Source organism: Tursiops truncatus, chromosome 12 (assembly GCF_011762595.2).
Source record: "Tursiops truncatus isolate mTurTru1 chromosome 12, mTurTru1.mat.Y, whole genome shotgun sequence".
NCBI classification, from domain to species: domain Eukaryota; kingdom Metazoa; phylum Chordata; class Mammalia; order Artiodactyla; family Delphinidae; genus Tursiops; species Tursiops truncatus.
Window position 1 is genome coordinate 70493404 of NC_047045.1, and position 12412 is coordinate 70505815.

Below are 12412 nucleotides of genomic sequence, written 5' to 3' on the forward strand. Positions count from 1 at the left end.
TGGAGTCACATTAAATTCTCACTGCAAGGGTGTCTGTATACAGTTTCTAGGATGTCCTTCTGGGAGGGGGGCGGTCTCTGGGGCAATTGTCCATTGGGAATGCTGGCACAAGGCTGGAGAAAACAAACAAACAAAATGCCTAGAGAAAACAAAGAAAGTGAAGTCAGAACAGAAACTTTTATACCAAGCATGGTAAAATTGGCAATTACCATTTTTTTGTTAACGATATAAGTACATCTTGAGCCACTGGAAGTCCTACCTAATAGACATTATACATAACTCAGGAGGCTGATTTATGAAATTCTTTTTAGCAGAATTTTATACTGTGATGGACACTGTGATGCTAGGACCAGCTGGCAGTATCTCTTTTGGCTGTCAGAGCCCTCCAAGGATTGGCCAGGCTAAAGAGTTCATGCCCACCTCTGATGCAGATGAGGGAACACAGAAGCCCAGCTCTCCTACCCCAACCTAGGACATTCCAGCTTCAGAATTCCCTGTACTGTCAGCTAAGTCTTCCACTGCAACAGCATCATAGCTTGACATCTTCCTCTGAACAGTCTTGCTTCTTTCTCTTTCTTTTCATTTCCTTCCACTGGTGTTGATCCCAAGAGTTTTCTGTAACAAAACATCCTGCATGTTAATCTTCATCTCAGAGTCTGCTTCTGAGGAAACCCAATCTTTAACACCCTCCCCATATAAAAGTTTGATGCATCTTTGGCAGACAAGCACAGCATGAATGTGAATGCTGTAAGCCTTCCCTAGCATAGGAAATTCATAAAGGTTACCAAATAAACAGACTCTTTCATTCTGGCAACATTTACCCATTGAGCACTCCCAGGGATATAGAGATGAATAAGACAGGATTCCTTGTCCTCTTGTGTAGAAGATAGACACACAAATGTTCACAATAGAGCATAGTAAGTGCTATAACAGAGGACTTCACTATGTGCTCATGGAATACAGATGAGGGAGCAATTAAAACTGCTAGAGTGTTCCTGAAGATTTCACAGGAGGAAACGTTTGATCTGGAAATTAAAGGATAAAGAGGGGAAAGGGAATTCCTGGATGGAGGAGTGGCATATGAAAAAGCATAAAGGCAAGAAGGAAATGACGTGTTTAGGGGGTATGACGTGTTTTTCAGCAGCTGTGTGAAATGTCTAGGGGGAAAAGAGGGGCCAGGCTGGAATGAAGGTGAAGGAAGGCAGGAAGTCATGAAAAATCATCCTAGAAGAGTAGTTGGGGTCCAGAGCTAAGGAAGGAGTGGTTGCCTAGTGATAGTGTGTAAAAAGAGGAGATAAAGTAAGATACCTAAAGAAGACCAATATTTCGTATGGGGAGCACTGAGGAAGAGCTGTTAGTGAAAAACCATGAAGAACCATCAAAGTGATAGAAGGGAAACTTGGGAGAGTATTGCTGTGAAAGGTGGGAGAGAAGAGAATTTCAAAGAGGCAATGGTCAACATTGTTACATGTTCCAGAGCTGTTCACTGGGATGAGGACTTCAAAATAAGCCACTGGGCCCACAGCGGAATGGGCAAGCAAATGGACATATATTTATAAACAGAATTCATGCAAAAGAAAACAATAAATCTTGCAAACGTGTTGTTCAGGATTAAAGTCAGATAAATTATGAAGGCAGGTTTAGTTAAACCTATAGTGCTTAGGAATACCCGCTTAGTTGGTAAGAATGTAAAAAAAGCTAGAGGAATAAAGAAATTAGGATAGTGGTTATTTGAAAGAAGAAGAATAAGGCCCTGGAGTAGGCATGAGGGGAGCTGCTAGGATCTCTTTCTTGATCTGAGTGATATTTTTATGAGTATTTTCCATGGGAGAAATCTTTGGGCTGCACATTTCTATTTTGTGAGCTTTTCTGTGTTATAGTTTATATTTTACAATAGGTAGGGTTAAAAAATAAGCAACTGGGGGCTTTCCTGGTGGCGCAGTGGTTGAGAGTCCTGTACTTAAAATGTATAACACAAACAAATAGACAGGAGTGAGTTATAAATAACTGAAGAAAACATTGTAATCAGTAGTGAAAAATCATGGTGACAAGCAAATAACCTTATCTTTTTCAAACCAGGTATTTGAAAGCCTTGTTTATAACTGTTATTTAATGCAAATGATTCTTAGAAACTTGGAGTTATAAAAGGGACTACTCAAGAGACAAATGAACTATTTAAAATGACATGCAACTCACAAACATATGTCATTAATAATTTGCCTCTAAGGGACTGGAATCTTTGGTATATTAGTATTTTTCAGTTTTAGCATAGTATTTGTATTTTGTAATAGTTTTTATACAACAAATTACAATATGTTTAACTTCATGAAAACCAGAATTTGGAAGTTTGCATTGTTGCAAATGTTAAGAAATGTTAAGAATAAGAAGGGACGTGGAAGATAACTCATTTAACTGGCTTATTTGACAGACTGGGACTTGGAAGTTTTGGAGACTGAATGTCAGCACCCAGGTCACACAGTGCTTGGAAAGCTTAGCTAAAGCCCAGATCTCTCACCTCTTAGTCCAGAGGGTCTTAGAAATAGTTCATACATCAAATATTTGTGCAACGAAAGAGTCCAAACAGTCTCTGAGGTTTTGTTACAATGGAATTTGGTCTGCACCAATAACAGAATGTTCTGTATTTGGAAATTGTTTTCTTTCAAGTTATAGTTTTAAACGATTTAATATATGGTTAAGTGGTTTTGGAATGGTATCATTTATTTAGGGAGAACTCATCTCCTTTGCAGAATGTGATTGGAAAATATATTGATTAATGGACATTCACAGTAAATGCAACTCCTATTGCAAGCCTAGAGTCTGAGACAGAAGGTCAGCTGCATAACCTTGTCAGCTTTCATTGCGATATGAGCACAGTTATGTTGTCTTATTACAGAACCTCAGATATCTTTGCGGATGACCAGTGCTTCTCTTCTCATGGTAGAGGGAGAAAGAAATCTCTGGCTGGTTAAGCAGTGGTTCTCGGGCTGTATTCTCATACAAACCCTGGACTTCAGCAAGCGTATTCTTAGTCTGCCCTTATTCTTCTTATAGGAAAATTACCCTCCTTGAACAGCAGTGTCCCTTGTGACACACCATGTGGTGCAGGGGAAATTTTTTCAATTTAGTTCTCATTAGGATTTTTATTTTTTATTTTATTCTGCCATTGATCTGTCATAAGGTTATGTCTCCCAAACTGAGGAGAACTTTGTCTCCAGGCAGACTGTAGATCTTTATAGCGATTGACCAATTCTGTAACTGTTAATGGAATCTTCTAGTTTATCACCTCAATAAACCACTTTCATCATCTGTAACTCTCAACTAGCTTAAATCTAGACAGCCTTGTGGGATTACTCCTTATGTATCAGAACTGATTCCTCTACTAGACTGTAAGTACCCTAAAGGCAGATTATGAGGCTGGGTAATTTTGTGCACACAATGCACCTAGAATGGTGATATGTGCAGAGTAAGTTCTCAATAATTATTAGTTAAGCAAAGATAAATGCTTTCTAGCCTTATCACTTTATTGATTTAATACTTCCAAGGGTAGCTAACCTGCTTTTTAACCTCTAGGCGGAGGATAAAAATATGATTATAAGTGCTTTCTCCTCTCCTGACCTCAGTGTCCCTCTAATGTGCCTTCACTCCGGTAAGTTGAGTTTGCAAGGTTCCCCTTGACACTTTTCCTGCAGTGTACTGTCCCTGTCACCAGGAGGATGACCTTCTTTGACTCCTTTTATTCTCCCTCTTCTAAGATTAAAAGCATTTAGCATGCTTTAGAAAATTTTTGGTATATATTTATTTTAAATAGTATTATTCTCCTATAAGAGACAAAATACAGAAATATAATAAAGGAGCAATATATAAAATAAATAGCAACATCCAGGCAAAATGTAGTAGTATGCTAGCTTAAGCAGTTATTTTGCTATTGTCAGTTTCTCAGGCTTTAATATTCATGTACTTACCTACAGTGCTTCCAGGCACTGAAAAAGAGCCCCAGAGCTTGGCTAGGCGGAGACTCCTTACAGGCTTCCTGCAAGCAATTGGAGACTTTTCTCCTCCTGGCCTGAGGTGACTTCCTGGAGCCTTCACCTTTCAAGTCTGAAATGGAATTGAAATTGTCCCAGAAATTCTGTGCACTCTGGGGATCTCACTAAGTCCCTTTCAAGTGGTTGTTTATTTTGTTTCCTTTAATCACCTCTCAATTACATTTATCTCACAAAATGGTAGCTATTTGTACATTTGACAAGAAGGTTTTGGGAAAATGGACACTTAAAATATATCCGTGGAATCCAGGAGGCATGCTTCCTATCTCTCTTACCTGAGAACCTAATTTCCAAATCAGGACATGGTTATCTTACTCATATATGGGGATGCATTTTTCTCCTTGTAAGTCTCTCTTTGATTTTCTAATTACTGGGTCATAATCATAAAAGTTTCTCATTTATGTAATTGTTTACTTCTATTAACTGGCATTAGTTAAGTGTTCTGCTATTTAATTTGCTTTCTTCTATTACGCTACAGTTGTCTTTTGCTTTCAGAGAGCTATACATTTTTCAAGTGCTTTTGCATATACATTTATACACATATATTTATATATATGAATATATATGCTATATGTTATCATCATAGTATGTATTAAATTTCATTATGTTATATTATTATATTACACATTAGTAATATATATTATTCATATATATATATTTCCATTAATTATATTAACACAGTGGGGTAGAGCAAATTTTACTAATGTGAAAATTGAAAATCAAAGAAGTTATATGATTGCCAAGCCACCTAGCTGATAACTGGCAATGTTCATACTGAAATGTGGGTACAGTAATTTAAAATTCAGTGTACTTCAATCATCTTCTACCAGAATGTTCTCCCTACCATCCCAGAGATGGCATGTGTGTCCCTTCTGTCTGTGTTCACCCAGTTCCTTTTTTCTGCCAATCCCAAGATGACCCATTTTCCAAGGCTCAGTTCAAGGCCAACTCCTTCTTGAAAGCAATCTCTGACAAGCCGGTCTGGAGTTATTTTTCTATAAATGCTTGTTATTATGCCATTTACTTTATATTTACTCATAAGCTCTTTGTGTCACTATTTGACCATGCCAAATTAGATATTTAGAGATAAGGAAGAAAACATTGGCTTTGAACACCTGGACTTGGGTTCAAGTCTTGATGCTGTGAACAAGGGCTATGATCATACTGGTAGGGGTGAGGTTGCTGAGGAGGGGAGGGATCAAATCATGTGGGGCCTTTAGTGGTAGTAAGGAGTTTGGGCTTTAATTGCTATAGGAAGTCAACGGAGAGAACAACAAAGCCCCCATATAGTTGAGGGTGCTGAATGGGTTGACACAGAAAAGCAGTTAGCATAATGCTTGACAGTTAGGTGTTCGACATATTTTTATTCCACCTTCATATATATATTTTATTATTAAACTACACTGTAAGCTTCTTAAATGCAGGGGCTGTTTTCCACTGTACTCTCTATATAATGTGGCACACTGTGACACAGAAAACCTGATAAAGTTCATTTTATATGAGTGTCAGCCTAGTGTGCTTCTCAGCAATAGCCTCCCATGCAGAGACTTCCACTGTTCTGAGTAATTCAACCAAACTGCCTGCTACTGTCTGGGCAACATTCCCTCATACACATGAGGTTACCAATGAGTTTTGTAATAGCAACTTGTGTATAGTGGAGTATGCAAGTATGCATAATTCTCACCTCAATCTATATTTAATTGCCATTCTGGAAAATATTGACTTCTATATGGTTATCCAAAAAAAAAAAAAAAGAGAGAGAGAGAGAGAGAGAGAGAACAACACAAATATAAGGGATGAAGAATCCATTTAGCATCTTGTAAAAGAAATATCTTCAGAAAAGTTTTTTTCTTTTTATTTGCCACACCATCTGCTTTTCAGATAAGCAGAACTAGTGAGTTCTTTATTGAGATACATACTGTTACTTAGACCTTGAAAATTTATTTCTTTTTGAAAATGCCAAAGCGTATGAAATTTTCTGTGTTTCAGAGCATGTATTCTTTTTCTTTCTGATAGAAGAGAGATCAGGATAGAAACCCCTCTATCTGGACTTCCCTGGTAAAGGTTTCTTTCTGAAGGACAGCTTCCCAAGAACCATTTGTCACTGTTTCTATGCATTCAAGAAGTGGGAAAATTCTTACTTTTTTCCTTTGTATGTTCACATTCAGATCACTCACTCAGGGACATGCACAGGTTTTTTAGCTATCTATGTAGCGGTAGAAATAATCAGTAGAGAGAATAAAACTTTTGTAGTTTAAAGGCAAACCATTATTTGATGAAATTCTCTTTTCATCTCCTTAAGTCTTCAAGCTACATATTTCTTTTTGAAAAAAACATCAAATAAAATCTACCAGAAAACCATGAAATCAAAAGTACTTTTCTTCCTTTGATTTATCCAGTCTTTAATTGTTTTAAGTGGGATGTAACATTTGTTTCCCAACCCAAATTGAAACTCCTTGAAGGCACAGCTCATGCCATGTAGTCCTGTCTCCTCCATAGTGCCAAGATCTCGTTAGACACTCAACACACATATAGTAAATTGTACAGAATATTTGGAGCCATTAGACTTGTACTGTTTGATGACTCCTTCCTGCAGCTTAAAACCTTACAGTATTCCACTTGTGACAGTAATTACACTATTTATAGTCAAGATAAGGCCCTGTTAGTCTCATGAAAATAAAAATATATGGTTCATTTCTCTCAGGTATATTGTGAAAGATTTGACTGCAAACCATTAGCCTGTAGCCATTTTATATGAGAGTGGGTCTGGGGCAGGTGTTTTGAGTCATCAGTCCTGAATCCTCTCTCTGGACTGAGAAGTGCTCTGCATTGGACATGGTTTCTTGCTATCAGTCTCAAAAATTAAGCTATGTACTCCTCCCAGATCTTAGCTACTCTTAGTAAATTCTTGGATCTGTATGTTGAACTCCTCAAATAATTATTGCATTTGTTGATAACATGTTGAAACTGAAAGAAGAGATATAGAGGATGCTTATTTAACACTTTGAACTGTGGACTCTGCTGCTTAATTTGACTACCTCAAGAATTTGAAAAGGAAGATCTCATTTCTTAAAAACAGCTATGTTATTAGGGTCATTGTTTTAAGATTTCAGTATAATAATGATATTTTAGAGCCTATTAAATTGGGAAAAGTCTATTAAATAATGAATACTGAAAGTTGCAAAGAGTTTGAAACTGGTATTCTTCTACTTTGGTGGTAGATTGCTCTTCCACAAACTGGAAAGCAATCTGGCATGTGAATTGAAAATAAAAATACTTATAATCTTTCCTAAGGGATTCCATTTTCTATAGAAATAATTGGAAATATGGAGAAAATTATATGATTGAACAAATTCATTGAGGTGCTATGCATAATTACAAAAAGCAAAAATAACCCCACACCTCAAAATAAAGGAACAATAGTTGTGGAATGCTTATGTAAATTAGGATAGCTCCACTCAGTGGAACATTATATGGCCTTCAAACCCATGGTTAAATGGCAACATAAACATGGTAAAAAATGTTTATTATACAGTAGTAAGTGATAGTAGGCTGCCTCTTAAAATTATTCTATATTAATATTAACAGTATTACTGGTTAGAAAGAATGTATTATAATTACAGTATTAGGTATATTTGGATGATAGGATTATTTATTTATTCACCCAACAAATAGGCTATGTAAATCACATAAATTCTCATGTAATGCCTGAAATAATGCATTGCTATTCCTATTTTAAAGATTTGGAAAACACATACAAAAATAATATGCTTTAGACCAGAATTTTAGTCTTTAAGTCTGTTGCTTAGTCATTATTCCAGTACTTTGGGTCCTGAAGATATGCTAGGATCTTTATTTTTCCTTAAATCTTATTCATTTTATCAATTGCATGATTAAGGACTAAACCACATGAAGATTTTTTTCAATAACCCAGAAAATCCGTACTTCGGATGTAATTATAGTTCTCATAAATTCCTGATTGAGACAGTTGCTATTTATTTATTTATTTACATCTTTATTTGACTATGATTGCTTTACAATGGTGTGTTAGTTTCTGTTTTATAACAAAGTGAATCAGTTATACATATACATATGTTCCCATATCTCTTCCCTCTTGTGTCTCCCTTGCTCCCACCCTCCCTATCCCACCCCACTAGGTGGTCACAAAGCACCGAGCTGATCTCCCTGTGCTATGCAGCTGCTTCCCACTAGCTATCTACCTTACGTTTGGTAGTGTGTATATGTCCATGCCTCTCTCTCGCTTTGACACAGCTTACCCTTCCCCCTCCCCATATCCTCAAGTCCATTCTCTAGTAGGTCTGTGTCTTTATTCCTGTCTTACCCCTAGGTTCTTCATGACATTTTTTCCCCTTAAATTCCATATATATGTGTTAGCATATGGTATTTGTCTCTCTCTTTCTGACTTACTTCACTCTGTATGACAGACTCTAGGTCTATCCACCTCATTACAAATATCTCAGTTTCGTTTCTTTTTATGGCTGAGTAATATTCCATTGTATATATGTGCCACATCTTCTTTATCCATTCATCCGATGATGGACACTTAGGTTGTTTCCATCTCCGGGTTATTGTAAATAGAGCTGCAGTGAACATTTTGGTACATGACTCTTTTTGAATTATGGTTTTCTCAGGGTATATGCCCAGTAGTGGGATTGCTGGATCATATGGTAGTTCTATTTGTAGTTTTTTAAGGAACCTCCATACCGTTCTCCATAGTGGCTGTATCAATGTACATTCCCACCAACAGTGCAAGAGTGTTCCCTTTTCTCCACACCCTCTCCAGCATTTATTGTTTCTAGATTTTTTGATGATGGCCATTCTGACTGGTGTGAGATGATATCTCATTGTAGTTTTGGTTTGCATTTCTCTAATGATTAATGAAGTTGAGCATTCTTTCATGTGTTTGTTGGCAGTCTGTATATCTTCTTTGGAGAAATGTCTATTTAGGTCTTCTGCCCATTTTTGGATTGGGTTGTTTGTTTTTTTGTTACTGAGCTGCATGAGCTGCTTATAAATTTTGGACATTAATCCTTTGTCAGTTGCTTCATTTGCAAATATTTTTTCCCATTCTGGTTTCCTTTGCTGTGCAAAAGCTTTGAAGTTTCATTAGGTCCCATTTGTTTATTTTTGTTTTTATTTCCATTTCTCTAGGAGGTGGGTCAAAAACGATCTTGCTGTGATTTATGTCATAGAGTGTTCTGCCTATGTTTTCCTATAAGAGTTTGATAGTTTATGGCCTTACATTTAGGTCTTTAATCCATTTTGAGCTTATTTTTGTGTATGGTATTAGGGAGTGGTCTAATCTCATACTTTTACATGTACCTGTCCAGTTTTCTCAGCACCGCTTATTGAAGAGGCTGTCCTTTCTCCACTGTACGTTCCTGTCTCCTTTATCAAAGATAAGGTGACCATATGTGTGTGAGTTTATCTCTGGGCTTTCTATCCTGTTCCATTGATCTATCTTTCTGTTTTTGTGGCAGTACCATACTGTCTTGATTACTGTAGCTTTGTATTACAGTCTGAAGTCAGGGAGCCTGATTCCTCCAGCTCCGTTTTTTGTTCTCAATATTGCATTGACTATTCAGGGTCTTTTGTGTTTCCATACAAATTGTGAAATTGTTTGTTCTAGTTCTGTGAAAAATGCCAGTGGTAGTTTGATAGGGATTGCATTAAATCTGTAGATTGCTTTTGGTAGTAGAGTCATTTTCACAATGTTGATTCTTCCAATCCAAGAACATGGTATATCTCTCCATCTATTTGTGTCATCTTTAATTTCTTTCATCAGTGTCTTATAATTTTCTGCATACAGGTCTTTTGTCTCCTTAGGTAGGTTTATTCCTAGATATTTTATTCTTTTTGTTGCAATGGTAAATGGGAGAGTTTTCTTGATTTCACTTTTAGATTTTTCATCATTAGTGTATAGGAATCCCAGAGATTTCTGTGCATTAATTTTGTATCCTGCTACTTTACCAAATTCATTGATTAGCTCTAGTAGTTTTCTGGTAGCATCTTTAGGATTCTCTATGTATAGTATCATGTCATCTGCAAACAGTGACATCTTTACTTCTTCCTTTCTGATTTGGATTCCTTTTATTTCCTTTTCTTCTCTGATTGCTGTGGCTAAAACTTCCAAAACTATGTTGAATAAGAGTGGTGAGAGTGGGCAACCTTGTCTGGTTCCTGATCTTAGTGGAAATGCTTTCAGTTTTTTACCATTGAGGATGATGTTGGCTGTGGGTTTGTCATATATGGCCTTTATTATGTTGAGGAAAGTTCCCTCTATGCCTACTTTCTGGAGGGTTTTTATCATAAATGGGTGTTGAATTTTGTCGAAATCTTTCTCTGCATCTATTGAGATGATCATATGGTTTTTCTCCTTCAATTTGTTAATATGGTTTATCACATTGATTGATTTGCGTATATTGAAGAATCCTTGCATTCCTGGGATAAACCCCACTTGATCATGGTGTATGATCCTCTTAATGTGCTGTTGGATTCTGTTTGCTAGTATTTTGTTGAGGATTTTTGCATCGATGTTCATCAGTGACATTGGCCTGCAGTTTTCTTTCTTTGTGACATCCTTGTCTGGTTTTGGTATCAAGGTGATGGTGGCCTCGTAGAATGAGTTTGGGAGTGTTCCTCCCTCTGCTATATTTTGGAAGAGTTTGAGGACAGGTGTTAGCTCTTCTCTAAATGTTTGATAGAATTCGCCTATGAAGCCATCTGGTCCTGGGCTTTTGTTTGTTGGAAGATTTTTAATCACAGTTTCAATTTCAGTGCTTGTGATTGGTCTGTTCATACTTTCTACTTCTTCCTGATTCAGTCTTGGCAGGTTGTGCATTTCTAAGAATTTGTCCATTTCTTCCAGGTTGTCCATTTTATTGGCATAGAGTTGCTTGTAGTAATCGCTCATGATCTTTTGTATTTCTGCAGTGTCAGTTGTTACTTCTCCTTTTTCATTTCTAATTCTATTGATTTGAGTCTTCTCCCTTTTTTTCTTGATGAGTCTGGCTAATGGTTTATCAATTTTGTTTATCTTCTCAAAGAACCAGCTTTTAGTTTTATTGATCTTTGCTATCATTTCCTTCATTTCTTTTTCATTTATTTCTGACCTGATTTTTATGATTTCTTTCCTTCTGCTAACCTTGGTTTTTTTTGTTCTTCTTTCTCTAATTGCTTTAGATGCAAGGTTAGGTTGTTTATTCGAGATGTTTCCTGTTTCTTAAGGTAGGATTGTATTGCTGTAAACTTCCCTCTTAGAACTGCTTTTGCTGCATCCCATAGATTTTGGGTCGTCGTGTCTCCATTGTCATTTGTTTCTAGGTATTTTTTGATTTCCTCTTTGATTTCTTCAGTCATCACTTCGTTATTAAGTAGTGTATTGTTTAGCCTCCATGTGTTTGTATTTTTTATAGATCTTTTCCTGTAATTGATATCTAGTCTCATAGCGTTGTGGTTGGAAAAGATACTTGATACAATTTCAATTTTCTTAAATTTACCAAGGCTTGATTAGTGATCCAAGATGTGATCTATCCTGGAGAATGTTCCATGAGCACTTGAGAAAAATGTGTATTCTGTTGTTTTTGGATGGAATGTCCTATAAATATCAATTAACTCCATCTTGTTTAATGTATCATTTAAAGCTTGTGTTTCCTTATTTATTTTCATTTTGGATGATCTGTCCATTGGTGAAAGTGGGGTGTTAAAGTCCCCTACTATGAATGTGTTACTGTCGATTTCCCCTTTTATGGCTGTTAGTATTTGCCTTATGTATTGAGGTGCTCCTATGTTGGGTGCATAAATATTACAATTGTTATATCTTCTTCTTGGATCGATCCCTTGATCATTATGTAGTGTCCTTCTTTGTCTCTTCTAATAGTCTTTATTTTAAAGTCTATTTTGTCTGATATGAGAATTGCTACTCCAGCTTTCTTTTGGTTTCCATTTGCATGAAATATCTTTTTCCATCCCCTTACTTTCAGTCTGTATGTGTCTCTAGGTCTGAAGTGATCTCTTGTAGACAGCAAATATATGGGTCTTGTTTTTGTATCCATTCAGCCAATCTGTGTCTTTTGGTGGGAGCATTTAGTCCATTTACATTTAAGGTAATTGTCGATATGAATGTTCCTATTTCCATTTTCTTAATTGTTTTGGGTTCGTTATTGTCTTTTCCTTCTCTTGTGTTTCTTGCCTAGAGAAGTTCCTTTAGCAGTTGTTGTAAAGCTGGTTTGGTGGTGCTGAACTCTCTCAGCTTTTGCTTGTGTGTAAAGGTTTTAATTTTTCCATCAAATCTGAATGAGACCCTTGCTGGGTAGAATATTCTTAGTTGCAGGTTTTTCGCCTTCATC

General features: G+C 36.5%; 1 protein-coding gene across 2 annotated transcripts in view; it reads left to right on the top strand.

Moving 5' to 3' along the window:
* GRM1 (glutamate metabotropic receptor 1) overlaps positions 1-12412 on the top strand; it is a 354189-nt gene that overhangs the window by 74794 nt on the left and 266983 nt on the right. The gene's annotated exons all lie outside the window — the stretch shown is intronic.